The sequence below is a fragment of the Lepisma saccharinum genome, chromosome 16 (genome assembly GCF_977018435.1).
Source record: "Lepisma saccharinum chromosome 16, izLepSacc3.1, whole genome shotgun sequence".
NCBI classification, from domain to species: Eukaryota; Metazoa; Arthropoda; class Insecta; order Zygentoma; family Lepismatidae; genus Lepisma; species Lepisma saccharinum.
This window is the reverse complement of record NC_139244.1, coordinates 200,855-217,707: the sequence shown is the minus strand read 5'-3', so window position 1 is coordinate 217,707 and position 16,853 is coordinate 200,855. Positions and strand designations below refer to the sequence as shown.

Genomic DNA, 16,853 nt, shown 5'->3' with positions numbered 1-16,853 from the left:
GAGAGATAATCGGCGTGCATTATCAACGGACAATTTGGAAATGTGCTTTGTAGTTCGCTGTAATCAAGAGAATGCAGCAGATTATCCTGCTGTGAGTGGTGAGTATCAATTTATTTGCTTGACAGAATTTTAGAATTTGGAACGAAAATGTTTTTGACTTTTAGCCACATATTTCCGCTTTTTTCGGAACGTAAAAAATAAACATTTTTCAGTTTTTTGCACCTAAAAATTCGCTCCGTACTTACAACTTTCAACTAATGTTGCCCACGAGACGAGACTTTGGCCTGTCTCGTCTCGTGGAAATGCTGTGAAATGCTGTCTCGTCTCGAAAATATTCGTTTGTCTCGGGACACATGATCAATCTCGTCCCGTCTCGTCCCGTGGACAACACCACTTTCAACGGCGCTGTTGCAACGCAGGTGGCGTAAGCTCAGTGGGGGAAGGAGCCTGCGGTTATCCCTCCAAGCGTTCTTCCGTGAAATGCGGTGTAAGACACGAACACATTTTTTTCTTTTCTTTTCGGACTTTTTGTGACTTTGCCTGCACAAATATTCCTAGCATCCTGTGCAATTCTCGTCGATTGGCTAGGCTTTCGGGTGTTTCGGGAGAAAAAAGAAACTGTATCGGAACGCAGCTCGGAGCCTGCAGACAAACATCTGAAGGGTTCAGGACACGCACTGCTCCTCCTCACGCAACGAGCCTACCTCGGGTTGTTCTGTCCGGTGTTCGTTTCGAGCCTAACACAACCATTGCCGGTCTAGAACCAAGTTCCAAAAATTAAAGGGGGAAAGCAGATGTTGTATCTATTTCAACATTACATATTACCCACCTATACCCCGCGACAGGTTAAGTTTGCAGCAGGTTTTATGTATTAAACCGCGCCAGAACGGCGCTCAGCATCTCCCGTGCGAGTCTTGCCTCGACCGCCGAGCTGTTCATATCACAGATATCTAGAAAATCGGTACTATTGCAGCGGAACTATATTCTGCGCGCACGTTTGGATCAACATAGGCGAAAAGTTGCTGCAAACTTAACTTGTCGCGGGGCTTACACACACACACATATATTAACAATATGAAGGATCTGTGCAATTTCAATGTATTCAAAAATTCTAATTCAATTAAACGGTATATAAAGGCTCATACTTGAAATAAATTATATTCTAAGGAAGTAAAATTAGTTACGATTATACACTATTTACATTAAATATTTGTAGGATTACGGGGAGCTTCAGCCCACCGAGCCCTCCATCTGGTTACGTGCCTGGGTATACCATGTGGCCAGTTCAATGTAACAATAATTCGACACTCTTGTCGGCCAAATCATAAAGGTATTCCGGTTTTCAAGAGCGATAGCAGTTATTTTGTCACGAGGTTTTGGTCAGCAATTGTTGAATGAGCCTCGTACAGTGGGATCCATAAGTATTACCGTGCAAACTGTTCATGGCTATTTTCATTAATTTTTTTCTCACATGCTATGTTTAAGGGATGGATTTTTATGTACGATGGTGCAGAAATTGTCAAAAGCTTGTTTTCAATTGAAGCTCTTGTTGGGGCAAATAAAATGCACGAGCATGGTGATGGACAATTTGCACGGTAATACTCATGGATCCCACTGTACATTGCGATAGGCGATAACGTGAACATGCGTGACATATGGACATTGTGATAGGACGAAAAAGGGAAAGGGGGGGGGTTGCATTCAAAATTTCGATAAAGATCGTCACGTGTGAAAACACGAACCTGTTCGGAAGCAGGTTCATGGTAATGACGCCAGGCGGCAGCAGCTGTAGTCTGATAGCATAATCGGCAAGTGGCTAAAACAAGTTCGGGGGAAAATCAACCCCTCAGGTGTCGCTCCTTTGGCACTTTTGCAGACCCACTTCCTTCCTGCAAGCGAGGGTGCAACGGAGGGAGGGGCGGGAAGGGCCGATCGGTTGAAAGAAATCGCCTCCTTCTACGTTTCCCCCAAAGTGCAGCTAAAAAGGGGCCCTGAATAATTTAAAACTCCACTCGCAAGGGGAAGAACTGAGTAGCGTAATGGATCAATACCTTAGCACGCTTTACGTGATAGAACTACGTGCCGTTGCGCATGCGTCGCACACGGCCGCAGGGTTGCCAGCCGTGGACATATTCCAATTCGTAGGAGAGGAAACAAGTGAACTTCAAAGATTCGCAGCAGTTGCGTACAGGAAATTGAAACCGTGGTCTCAAGACAGAAACTTATACAAAGAAGTGTTCGAAATTCAATCGCTGAATTCATTTGAATAATAGATTGTAAACGTGACCAAACTTTCTGAATGCGTACGTCAATAGTTTCGTGGCTATGCAAGACTATTAGCAGAGATAAGTTACACTATTGGGATTTCTCCCCCTACCTACAAACTTCACCTAAAAAATCTCCCACACCAAAAAATTCCGTGGGGGGAGTTATTTTTATAACAACCAAAGTTAAGCAATTATAATAGTTTTGACTTCAAATAGATTTTGCGGAGGATAATATCGAAAACAAACTCTCTTTCAAAAGATCATTGACAGCTGTACCAAATGAAAGCAAAACAAGAATGTAACACAAATATAAATAGCAAATCTAATTGATTTATATTAACAGAAAGCAAAAACTAAATAAAAACTTATATGATAAAACTATTTCAACTATTTCGTAATTCACCGACATCTTTAACCAGTTAGTAAATGATTTAGTTTGTTGCTTTACAAATATCTGACATATATAAAAATAACAAATTAATTACTTTAGCCTATATGTATTTAATAATAATCCTTCTTTTTCAGTATTTAGTAATTTACTTTTATATTTAATAGCATTATAAATAAGTACAGGGCTATCATATAATAATGGTAGCTTCATTGCCTTGTAATCAAGGGGTCCCGGGTTCGATCCCCGGTGGAGGCAAAAGTGGGTGTTCGGATCCCACTTTAAACTGTAGGTCCAGTCCCGATTAGCCTTACTGTGCATAAAGTGGACTTAAAACACCAACTGAAACCAATAATTTTTATATATTGATTTGAGTCTTCAAAGATTTCGTGGTTTATTTTACTTCGCTTTTCTGCCACCTTGTACTAATCGCGAAGATGAGGATGATATGATGAAGGGACATTCACAGAGAATATCTTGGATTCGAACCCGGGACCGCTGTGCTAACCACTCCGCCACGGAGGTCTGTCCTTGGGGTGCAGCCGTAGATCTTCTGAGATACGCCCCTGTGCCTCGATGGGGGCGAAATGCTGAGAAAGCTTTATCGTTTCTAGGATCATACATTCTGACTAGAAGAAGAAGAAAGTGCTTTTGGAGTGTGGAACAACGGGTGTCGTTCTGCTTCGTCAGAATGTGTACGGATGTAGACACACAACAGAATAAACGGCTCCAGGTATTCTAAAAATTGAAGTCCACAGCTCGCAGTTTCTAAAGAGTCGTTGTTCTGTTCCCAAATTCTTTCTGGGAAGGGAGGAATGGCTTTGGACCACCAATAGAGGAAACGCCAGGCCTCGGACCCCCCTCATTCACCCGCGCGCTCTACAAACAGCCGCTCCATTTAGCTCGGGGGATTTTCAATCTTTCAAATTTACTATTCTTGTTTACATTTAAAGAGCCATTTGGGCAGAGTTGTTAAAGGTCCAGGAATTGTAAATAAATTCAATTCCGGTCCTGGAGAGAAAATCAACAAGCGTAAATGGGTTCTGGACCGTAAAGAACCTTTTTATATGTAAAGTATTTCAATTCGGTCCAGGCACCTTTTTTTCCGGCTCAATTTAAATACGGTCCAGGAATCTTTTTCAGACATTTATATACATTCGAAGAACCTTTTTTCAGATCAATTTAAATACGTTCCAGGCACCTTTTTTCAATGAAACAACTTGGACCGAATTTAAATTGTACGAGAAGAAAGATTGCGGTCCTGCAGAGGAACTGAATAGAATTCTGCATTGAGTATAAAATTCGAAAATCGGTTCGATCCGCCTTTTCTGTGTATAAAATAGACTCGAAAGGCCAAACTCACTGTCTACACTTATTTCTAAATTTTATGCATGAACACGACGAATCAATTAGGCTCCCGGATGGCGTGGTGGTATCGTCATCGCCTTGGTCGCTGGCATAGACGGCGCCAGGATCTTGAACGCACGGCTGCTCGTGGAGTGAGGACTTTACTGTATTTAATCGAAATAGCGACTCGACTTATTATTAATATTATCTTCAGGGGTAGAAAATATTGGGCGTGAAAATTTTCACCTACCGCCTGGATTTTCAAATTAGTTCTAAACAAGTTTTTTTTTAAATAAGTTCACTCATTCAAATTTTCATTACCTTTCTTTTTTGAAAATAAATACTACAGTATATGTTTAATGCTTGTGTGTTTTCTGTACCAAGTGTACCATTAAAGCAGAATAATAAACAATGCATGTGATACGATAGAATCTGTGTATTGCATAGTTATAGTTATTTATTCTTAAGAAAAGGAACTCCGGCCGAAGAATTAATTACTTTCAATACAATCTTGTATTAATCAATAAATTAAATGTTTTAAGGTCATATTTGAAAATGTGTGGCTTTCTCTATCTTAGTTGGAATCGTGGCTTGCTTAGCCCTATTTGGAGAAAAAATTCTGGTTCTTGAATTATTCTTATACTCACTCACCTTCTGTAACTTTGTAAATTGTCCTGCAGGGGGTAACAACACATTCGGACCACCCAGCAGAATTAGAATTATGCAAAATTCATTTTCTCTGCCTTTTTTGGCCTAAAGGACCTCGTGCACAGAGACGCGGGGAAATAGGGAAATATCCGGCAACAGAACTTCTGTCGTCTGCTTCTATTGAAACCAAATGGTGGAACGCTTACTACAGGGGAACCGATGCACGGAATTTCCGGCTAGAAGTTATCTTGAGGGTTACGACCCACTGAGACGCCGGAAGCGAAACTGTTCCGTTCTGTTGCCGCGCTTCCGGCGTCTCGGTGCCCGTCAAGGTTGAGGCAGTAGAAAAAAATATTTACATTTCTTTGCATTGCTAACGTTAGTCTTTAGAGTAAGTTTTAGTGCTTTCTTTGGGTCTCCTTTATAGCACAACGCGAGACCAACGTCGTGTTCTGACGTCAGACGCTGAATGACTTCGTTGTTAGATTAGGTTCCCTTAGTATAAATACACAGCAAATGTATTATTGATGGCAAGAGAACTAAGCCTATCCCAACAACTGAGGCATTTAGTAGAGCCCGGATTTTTATGTAATATCCAAGTACAAAATATGTAAAAATAATTGATAAAATATGTACCTAAATATGTAGTATTATAGCATATGTAATATTAATAATAATCGAGTATCCAAGCAATTTCAAGAATTCGATATTTATTTAATTTAAACATATTCGACATAATTTTAAAGACATAAGTTGTTCAAATTAAAGTTTGTATCAACTTTATAAACTCAAAAAGCACAACAACGTGCACATATTTAAGAAACCAATTTTGTCAACTATTAATCACTATTCACATCGCTAATTATTGTAGAATATGTAAATATGTACGAAAGCTCTTCGGTAACTTTCCAAACAAGTTGTAAAAAAAAAGTCTTCAGAAATAACAATCGAATGAAAATACATAGCTACCTTTGTACTTTTTTGCGCAAGGGAACATACTGTATAACTCGCAACGTACAGGAAAGTAGCTGGAGGGGAGAGGAACTCCAGCACCTTTCGATAAATAACAGTTCCAGGTTGCTTTTTCTCAGCCTGTCTTTCGACTTGGCAGTCAATTTCAGATGACCCTAAGCACCTCCTTGATTAGAAAATATATCACAGCTACAAAATTTCTTCATCATGTTTCAGAGATCGAAAATATAGGAAAAAGTATCAAGATAGGAAAAAAATTGCCTAAATATGTTGTTTTATGTAAAGTTAGTTAGCAAATATGTAAAATATGTAATATCCTGGCAAATATGTAGAAATATGTAACATAAAACTTATGCAAAATGATGTCAGTTACATAATTCGTTGACATTTTCGCGTTCAAGGTATGTATCTACAAAGGAATAGAATATGTAATTATAAATCCTGGCTCTAATCAAAGCATTCCGCGGTGACGTCTGAACGCAAGGTTACTCTCGCGTTGTGCGATAAGCAAGACCTACCGAAATCCAGGGGCGGCGCCAGGGAGGTGCGAATGGGTGCTTGCGAACCCCTTAACATTCTTCCGCGCCCTTTTTAAAAAGCCCATGTTCAACAGAAAACACTAACTATAAGACTGTAACGTGTGCTTGAATGTTTACATCCTATGACCACTTTCTTGAAGTGTAAGACGTCATCAAGGATGTCCAAAAGGGAGCAAGGGGGGCATGCCTCTGAAAAATGGATGCCAACCTAAAATTATATATTTCACACATTTAATATCATTTGACAGTAATTTATGTTAATTATTACAAGAGCGTTGCAGGAACATGGTAACGGTGCCTCGTTTTCCCGATACCCTTCTTCGTAAAAAAAAAAAATCTTGCCTCTCCCTGGGGAAAAAATCATCCGGTCGACCATATATTTCATTGGCCTTCCTTCAACAAGATGTTCCCTTCAAATTTCCAAGCAAAAATTAAGAAAGTCGCTGGTGTTCTTCAGCTTCATTAGCATATTATCGTAGGTCGTACTAAAGGTTAATTGGTACTTGATTTAGTGACTTAATTTCATGTTTTCTTTTTTTTTTCAACATCGCACCCTCTAAATTTCATTCCGCACCCCTAAATTGATTAATGGTGGCGCCGCAGCTGTCGAAATCCAAAGTTCCATAAGGATGCTAATTATATCGGCCACATTCGCGATTGACCTTGCTGCAATGAACAATACGACAACATGCTCATTATCGCAACAGACAGTTCCTTCCCGCACCCCGGGAGGTAAATGTCGTTTGCAGTTATCGTGATCCAGCACGGTTGAGAGGAGTCAGTCGTAACCCCTTCCATTGTTCCATACTGACTGTGTTACGCCTGAAGCCTGCATCACACGGACCTGGATTTCCAGTAGGAATGCCCTATTTGGCGCTGGACTGGCTACCCATTTGCTACTTTTCGCCTCACACGATACTTGTTACCGTACTTGTCGATAGACTTTTGTTCCCATAAGACATTGCGCAGAGCAGACAGTCTGTAAAGATGGACGAGCAATTTGAAGAATGTTGTAGGAGAATTACTGCTTTGTGCTCTTATTAAAAACTGAAAAACAAAAGTATAGACTAGAAATTGGCTCGAAAGAAATATGGTAATCATCAATGCGTACCGAACAAGCTTCTTGATGAACTCGGGTATGCATATTCATATATGCGATTCGCATAATTCATTAAAAATAATAATAAAAAAATAAAACAGTTACTAATACACTTGTAATAATAACGTAGGTTGGTTGGTTGATTTGGTGTTTTAAGTTCACTTTATGCACAGTAACCACAGTAAGGCTAATTGGGACTGGACCTACAGTTTAAAGTGGGATCCGAACCACTATGTGCCTCCATTGTAATAATAATAAGGATTTTCATTTTCATATCATATTTGTCACGTACACATCTCATCGCTTTGCATAAATATTTGCACATAATTTGTTAAATATTACTGAACTGAACACGAATGCACTGCACGTCATCTCTTTACTTTTTCTTTATCGAGAAACGGAGAAACTATAACATAAACAGCCAGCACTCGGAAACCACAGACAAAAAACGCTCTTTTGCAACCTCACAGATTATCTTCACATGGCCAAACTTTGCTCTGATTGGCTGTTACACAGAATTCAGTCGAGGAAAGCCAATTGAAACATGTCATATTCCTCCAAAACAGTCAAGCAGCTAGTCAGGCAGCCATCACATCCGGGCAGGTTCAGCGCCAACTAACTGGATATCCAGTTCCGTGTGATTCGGCCTTGAATCACCAGAGACTAGATTTCCAGTTGGACTCACTGGAGCAAACCATTCTGGGGGGCAAACATTGAAGTGAAGAAAAGCAAGTGTAGCAGAATCTGAGAGTAGAAGGACACAATGATACTTAAGCTGGAATTAGTATTCAAATATTTCTTGCATTTTTCTTCCAGACAGCCAAGAGCACCTGCAGGGGGACAATTACCCCCTATTGACTTCAAATTTTATGCAATTAAAAATAAGTTTCGTAAAATATTCTTGCTCGCAATACCTGTTTTTCTTGCAGTCTCGTCAAGTTCAGAGCTGTAGCTAAGAGGGTGCGGCAGGAGTCGGACCTGAGCGCCAAACTATGTAAATGAAAAACTTTGTAAAAGAGAATTCCATGCCGCCCCATGAATTTATTTCCGCCCTATTAAATCAATATTCTTTTCAGTTGGCAAAAATTAGATCTAAAAATTTTCTTGCTCGCTTCGCTCGCATGTTCATTCTTTTCTATAATGCATTGTAAACCGCTAGAAAGAGAAGTAAGACCAAATATATACTTCAGACTGTTGCTGCTAAACAGTTTTCTTTCAAGTGTATTAACAATTGTCTTGAGGGAAAGGAGCACACATATGTGAGAGACAATTTATATCATTTTTTGCTGTTGGTTTGTTATGAGTAGACCTCGGATTTTTAGGTTCTAAAAAGTGTGCTTTTAGGTTTCTAAAATAGGCTCTAAAAATCTTAAAATAGGTTCTAAAAATCTTAAGTTAGGGTCGAAAAGTTCTGAAGTAGGTTCAAAAAAACTTAAAATTGTTCAAAATTCCTGAAAAAAGCTGATTAAGTATAGTCACCGGCAATGAAATTGGGACACCTACATCCTGAAATACGCACTATCTTGAATAATGTTATGTGTGTTGCCTAACCCTACGGCGATGGCAGAACTTTCCCTTGGAAATTTGCTATTAAAATCCACTCTTCGCCGTATAGTTAGGCAACAATCTTTTGTCATGTTATCCAGTCAAACTCCGCAATTTTGTCTGTTAGGATCATATTATATGCTGAAACGTTAGTTTGCAAGGCGTGAATGCCACAAAGCACCCAAGTGACGCGAAAGTGAGCAAGACCACACAGATCGTACAGGTAACAGTGGCACCAGACATTTTGCTTTGTTTAGAGCTTTGAAAAATCACCATGAACTTGGAGGAAGGGAAATCGACAGAGAGAACGTTTCAAACACGTTCCTCATTGAACTTTTTCGTGACCAAACAAAGCAAATGCCTCTGTGTGACATAAAAACCCTGTAAAACATTCAAAAATATATAAAAACCTAAAAAAGGCTTGATTTAGGCGCATATACCTAAAATATGTTCTAACAAGCAAAATAGGTTTTTTAGGCACTATAAAACTCCATCAGTTGTTTTTTTTTTAGCGAAACGCTGACATAACTTATTATTTCTTACGTACCTGTAAAGGAAAAAATAGGTTAAAAACCTACAATCCGAGGTTAGTTATGAGGTGGTATATATTATAGAAACATTGAATACGTGCGCAATTTAGTGTTAATATGTTGCGTAGACATGTCTATTTTCTTACATTACGTCGCTCCATGTTGCATATGTTCTACATGAAAGTTACACTTAATAATATATCGAACAACTAGCAGTTGGGAGGGGTGATCGCCCCTGTCGCCCTCCCTGTGGATCCGCTCCTGTCATTGTCACGATTAGCCAAAAGTGACAATAAACGACGTAAGGTTAGGGTTAGGGTTGAGTAACAGACTACCTCAGGAGATAAAGTCACCGACTAAATAGTTTTCGTCTTTTTTGTCTTTCAAAAATAGTTTGAGTTTGTTTTCCATTATTAGCTAATCTGAAATTCAACGTGTTAAAAAAAATACCAGGATAAAATGCCAATAATAATAATATTAATTATGCCACTATTATCATCATTATTGGCACATTTATCCTGGTACTTGCCCCCCCCCCCCCCGACAAAAAAAGTGGTGGTTTCGCCCCTGGTCGTACTAGTCGTGTGGTATTTGCTCACTCGCTACTTTTCGCCTCACACGATACTCGTTACCCTACTTTGTTCCCACAAGGCATTGCACGGGGCTAGAAATTGGCTCGAAAGAGAATATGGTAATGAAGCTGTACTCAACTAGCTTTTCGTGAACTCTGGTATGCATATTCATATACGACATTTGCAGGATTCATTCATTAAAAAATATTTTCTTCAACTAAATACGTCAAACATGTAATAATACATTGGTAATAATAAGGATTTTCATTATCTGCTAATCACAGCTGTCCAATACAAGTCTCGTCGCTTTGGATAAATTCCTAAATGTTTAATGAACACGATTCTTTCATCAAGCAGCGAACAAAAACAACCAACACTCGCAAAGCACAGAGGAAAAATCTTTCCCTTGTCAAACTCGCAGATTATCTTCACATGACCGAACTTTCGCTCTGATTGGCTGTTACCACGACATCTAGCAGAGAAAGTCGTCAAAACCAGTCACCATTTCCAGCCAGGTAGCCAGTCCAGCGCCAACTAGGGTATTCATATTGTATAATCCAGTTCCGTATGATTCAGTCTTTATTTATGTAAAAGTTTCGTTCGGCAAAGGCCAAAGTCAAAGAAAAATAAACGACTTGGGTATTTTTTTATCGATTTTATCACGAATTGAACAAATGTCAGGCACAGAATACCCTACGTTCATTCAATTACCTTGTATGTATTGTCCGTTGTTAGAGCAGACACTATTCTGTCGTGAAGTAGTTGACCCAGTTAGGTTCACTGAAGTTACCGTTAGTTTTAGATGTCTCGGGAAAGAGGGGGAGATCGCTTAACCTCAAATGCAACCACGGTTGAGGGGCTACCATTTACTCTTATGTCAGTTGATGGTTTATTGTTGGATTTATAACCGGCTTCAGGACATCAATTTCATTATACACACTCATTGTCCAGTGGCGGATCCAGAAGTGTCGGTTGGGAGGGGCGAATTTAAGTCGGGTACCTAACCTCGCCCAGTCAATTCCAAGCTACACTTGCGCTGTTTGTATGTACAGTAAACAGGAACCAAGCAGACTTCCATGTTTTAAAGATTAGAGTATTGTTTTGCAAAAATTGGGTCCAGGGCTGGAATAGATTGTTATTATTGGGAGTCGTTATCAGAATTCCTATCATTGACACGGTAAACTGAACCAAAGAAAACAAAACCTACGTATTATCTAAAAGAGTCATGGGTTCTATCCGCTCCGCTCCTGTCATTGTCACGATTAGCCAAAAGTGGCAATAAGCGACGTAAGGTAAGATACATTGTTAGGGTTGTGTAACAAACTACCTCAGGAGATAAAATTACTGACTAAATAGTTTTCGTAAATGCATAACGAAATTGCTAATAAATTATTGCATTTATAGCATGAGAGAATTTGAAGAGACAGTTTGTAACAAAGCTCACTGTACAATTTATATTATTAAGGTAGGGTGTAAATTTAATTTGTAATAACAATGTATCCTCCACTATATTATATTTGTATGGCACCGTCTATTGAAACTTGAGGTTGCTTAATAAGAATAAAGCATTGTATTCTATTCTAGACATCTGGTAATATGGGCCCTCCGCCCATGTCGATAGGGTGGGCCGAGTGTCACAAATGGGAACTTCACACTGAGACAGAGGAAGTAGCATTCCGGTGGTGGTGCAAGTAAACGATACTGCGTGTGCTCCGACGAAAACCAGCGCCCTACTCCGTCGTCGAATACGCCGCAGTAACATTTCAAAGCGTCGTCGCCGATTTCTGGGATTCGGCATTTCGCCCGTGCATGGAGTGTGTCCGAAACGAATTCTCGGCTCGGCCGATACATCAATAACGGTCGGCGGGAAGGATTGCAGCACGTAGGTGGCACCACTGGAACGCGTCCTGCATGCACCCAAATCGAAAAGCAATTGTTGGCTCTGAAACTTCGTAAAAGCAGCTCAGCAGCCATAAAATGCCTCCCTTTGCACCGAGCGTGGAAGGAAGCCCCGCTGCCGGGCAGGTGGCGGGCGAAGCTCTCCTGTGCCAGGTCCGGCCGTGAGCCCCGCCCTCCACTGCTCACGCGGGTTTCACTCGAATATCCTGTCCGATGTGGTTCCCCTGCGATAGCAGGTTCCCATTCAACGAGCACGATTGCATTATAAACGTGAAAGCACAGACTATTAGCGACAGACGGGCAATGCAATATTTAGGCTCATATTTCTGCTTTCGTGATGAATTAAAACATGGTAACAGAGGCGAAGCCTGTTCTAGTGCAGGGAAATCGTCAGACGAAAACGGAACAATTATGCTTCCGTTGTCACAGTGAGCAACGTTCCTACCCTTCGGAAGGAAAAGGCACATATGCCATTTTGTGCTGTGCATTTGTTTTCAACTTCCAATACGTCATAACGGTTTACGCCGAACAAGGTCAAGCTAACCCCGTGTTATTTACGAATGCACGACGTACGCACGATGTGGCAAGAGAGCCGGTATTGAAAGTGTCCACTTACCTGTACTGCAGTCCGAAATTTTCAGAATGTCACAGAACCCTACGCAGTTCCTACGTCATTCTTCGTTATTTTGGGCACATCCGATCACAGTCCACTAAAATATTTTCAGAAGCATTCGTACTTGTGGAACAAACAACGATCACTTTCGATTTCGCAAGCCACAGCACAATACGGATTGTAAAAAAATAATAAAAAAAACACGATCACAAGCTCCTCACACACACATCCGTTGCTGGTCGGAGCATCACAGCGACTGCATTGTATTTCTTCGGCAGCTTTCAGGGTTGCCACTGCTCTCGCCCAGATACTCGTGCTCGTGGGTCGAACGCGAATGTTTACTGCTGCGAAGAGAGAAGGCTTGCTCCACGTCAGGTTACGGTGTCCCAGAGTTCCGAAAATATTATCGGGGACGAATAAATGTCTCACTATGGAAAAATGTAAAGAAAAGCAAAAGTTTTCCCTGTGCCATGAAGGCACGGACACGTTGGTGAAGTGTGCACAATACAAATTTAATTTAAAAAAGGTAATGCGAGGTCAATTATTATTATGAATGTTATTATTATTTGTTTAATAGGGCAACAATTAAGCCATACAATATACTTTTGTAAAATGTTGATACAAGAATTCAATTTTGAAGGGGAATATGATTTACTGTAGAATTGAAAGGACTCCGATTTCGAGACACACCTAACTCCACTGGCGTACGTAGAGGGGGCTGATGGGGCTACTGCCCTTCCCGAAATTTTGAGAAAATCAAAATTTTCAAGTGAAAGCAGTAAAATACTCGGGAAAAGCAAATTGGAAATTGGAAACCCGTAATTAAAATGACCCCCGATTACATTTTTGTGCTTGAAAAACGTTTATAACGACGGTTCAAATTGGTACGTACGAAATATTTTATGATGTATTCCTCCCCACACCCCCTCAGAACGAAGCCACGATATCACCAGTACAATTCTAGTCTCACCCCAGGTGGAAAAATACCTACGGTCGCTTTTCTGTGACATTTGGCTGATCAGGATGACTATGGAACGGCGTTTGCATTAAACAGATGTAGGAACGCATGGCCAGGCCATAAATCGAACCTGGAACCCTCGTTCCAGCCAGAGGCGCAACCACCATTTTTTGTCTGGGTGGGGGGGGGCAAGTACCAGGAAAAAAGTACCAATAATAATAATAAAAATAACAACAACAACAATAACAATAATGACATCATCATCATCATTATTATTATTATTATTATTATTAGTGGTAGTAGTAGTAGTAGCATCAAAGACGTTATTATCCTCATAAATTACTCAGAAAGGGGGTAGAAGTCGGTGCTAAAGCATTTGTTTGGAACAATTGATTCGAAATATTTTTTCAACATGTTCAATTTCACATTAGCTAATAATGGAAAACAAACACACAAACTGTATTCTCGAATGGCAGAAAAGGAATGATAGATACATTCCGAAGATAATTATTTTTGTACATTTAACATGTATAACTTTCATGTACAAGATATGTTTTACACATATGCAACATGGAGCGACATAAAATAAGAAAATATATATGCAACATGCTAACACTAAATTGTGCACGTGTTCAAAGTTTATTGAATACATATACACAATCCATATTATTTAAATACATTACAGAAAACAATGACATTGCGAGCGAAGGGATCAAGAAAATTTTTAGATCCAATACTTGCAACTGAAAACAATATTGATTTAATAGGGCGCAAATAATTTCACGGGGTGCCATGGCATTCTCTCTTTTACAACTTTTTTTCATTTAGATCGCTCGGCATCCATGGCCGACTCCTACCGCCCTCTAGCTGCGGCTCTGAACTTGACGATACTGAGAAAAGTAGGCATCGCGAGCGAAGGGAGCAAAAAAAAATTACGAACTGTCTTTTTATTTGCATAAAATTTGAAATCAAGGGAGGCAATTGCTTCTCTGTGCAGGTGCCCTTGGCCATCAACGTTTGCCCCCCCCCCTTGAATTGACTTCCGTCAAAGGTGGGGGTGCAATGCTACCCTGTGGTTGCGCCACTGGTTCCAGCGTATTCGAGGGTGAAGAACTCGCGAAGGGAATAAAAAGGATTACTGCACCGATGGTTCATGGTGACAGTTCCGTGAATCTACAGAACCTGACTTCTTTTTTAACCTTAGCTTACCCGAGGGGGGGGGGGGGGTCAGGCCCAGCACCTCTATTTTTTTTCAACTGTGGAAATGTTTCTAAAAAATTGAAAATACATTACTTTGTTCTCTAAAATGTACTCAATATTTCTGTATTACTTTTGTAAATTACATATCTAAGTGTAATGTAAATAGGAGGCAAAATGCACTTGATAGGGCCATCAGACGCCATCTTTGAATGCTTGTAATTCGAGACACGCATTGATTGATTGAGTTAGTGTTTTAAGTTCATTTTATGCACAGTAAGACTAATTGGGACTGGACCTACAGTTTTTAAAGTGGGATCCGAACCACAATGTGCCTCCACCGGGTTTCAAACCCGAGACCCCTTGATTACAAGGCGACGACGCTACCACTGCGCCATCGGGGAGGCCTCGAGACGCACATGCCAGTGACATTGTACAATTGGTTGGCAATGTAGGTAATTTTTGTAATTATTGTACTTAATAAACAACTGTCCTTCTGTAAACAAAAAAAGCATTAATAACAAATTATTATGTTTTTTGTGAGTTTAAGCGAATGGTAAAATAAGTGTGTGACACTCATGCAATAATTTCTTACTATTTTTATTAATGAAGGTAATTTATGTAATTATTATAAATAATAAATAACTGCACATATATGATCAACAAAAGAAACAGTGGTTCAATATAAAAATGGTTTCTTGAATTTTAGGGATAAAAAAAGTGTGGGCCTGTGAGCGGTATCTTATTTACTTTGCGAGCAAGCTTTGTTGTAAGCCCACTTATGCTCAGGTAGGCTAATCGGGACTGGACCTACTGTTTAAAGTGTGTAATGTGCCTCCACTGGGGATCGATTACCTCCCGTAGATTACAAGGCGACGACGTTACCACTATGCCATCAGGTGTCCGCAACATAACAAGTGGGTGGTTGTCTGATAACTGGTCGGCTTTGTTAAGACAGGTGCAGGTCTCTGATAGAACTTGAATAGTACAAAGAATTAATTACAATTATGATTATTACGCTGCGGTGGTGCAGTAGGTAGGACGTCTGACTACCGTCTGTCATTCGTTTCCCGGGGTGCGTGATCTAAGGTCGGAAGTTTTCCGGCCTTGCCCCGCATAAAACGGCTCTGGGGTTCACCCAGCCTAAAATAAATGGGTGCCTGGAGTAACCCTGGGGGATAAAGACGGCCGGAGCGTGGTGATGATCACATCACCTCCAAAAAATGACCGAGAACGGCAATGTGTGGACCCTACCCTAACCCCACGTCCCCTTAATGCTAAATGTGCCTTCGTGGCATGGTGCTATATGCACGGTGGAAGATTAAAACCTAATAAAAATTAATCCATCTTATTCCAAATTAATAATTATTAGTAGCATATTATTATTATATTCTTCGAGAGACTTACAGAAATGTATTAGAAAATTTTGCAAATTGGAATAAACGGTGCAGTTAATTGCTATATTTGATTATATCTGAGAAATAAACTACGAACATCTAATTTCGAGTACCAAACGATATTTACAACTACGTTGATAAACTTTAGTGAGCTGGAAGAGATTCCATTTTCACTATTTTTACTGCTGCTCCAAATTATTTCCTGCCTATTTGGTCAAAGGTTAGTGTCTAGAAATCCTGGCTCTTAGTCATCTGCACTGATCAAACGAATCTTGTTTTATGAACAAGTTTACAATTGAAAACGTAATGCAAATATTTGTGATGAATTTAATAGACAAAGATATGAAAAATCAGTAAAAACAATCCCCCACCAATATGAAAAATCAGTGAAAACAATTTTTCCCTCAGTGAAGAAAATGATTTTTCTTAGACTGTGGAGTTTATTAGGGTACATTTACGATACTGATGTGTTACAATTTATTATTGAAGTTTTTCTCATGTTTCTACCAGAGGCGCAACCACGAATTTTTGTCTGGAGGGGGAAGTAGCAGGATAAACGTACCAATAATAATAATAATAATTTTAATAATAATAATAATGTTATTATAACATTATTATTATTATTATTGATTTGCTTTACTTTACTTCGCTTCTTGTGCCCCTTTTGTCTAATTTGCGAAGATGGGGATGAGTGATGGCATGATGAAAATGATGAATGGATACTCCAAGCCGGGATTCGAACCCAGGACCAACATTATTACTACTATTAGTAATGTTTGATAAATGCATTCCAAATATAATTCTTTTTTACATTAACATAACTTTCATGCACGATATATGTTTGACATATATGCAACGTGGAGTGACGTGGACACTAAATTG

The 16,853-nt window shown here is 39.7% G+C and overlaps 1 protein-coding gene across 10 annotated transcripts in view; it reads right to left on the bottom strand.

Annotated features, from left to right (window-relative positions):
- Positions 1 to 12,691, bottom strand: part of LOC146000180 (protein turtle-like) — a 327,541-nt gene extending 314,850 nt beyond the window's left edge. For 8 of the 10 annotated variants that reach the window (XM_083137521.1, XM_083137526.1, XM_083137528.1 and 5 more), the window contains exon 1: positions 12,423 to 12,691. The gene's annotated coding sequence lies outside the window, so the exon portion shown is untranslated. The remainder of the gene's footprint in view (positions 1 to 12,422) is intronic. The other 2 variants (XM_083137530.1, XM_083137529.1) reach the window with 1 other exon arrangement.
- Between the last annotated feature and the right edge of the window lie 4,162 nt (positions 12,692 to 16,853).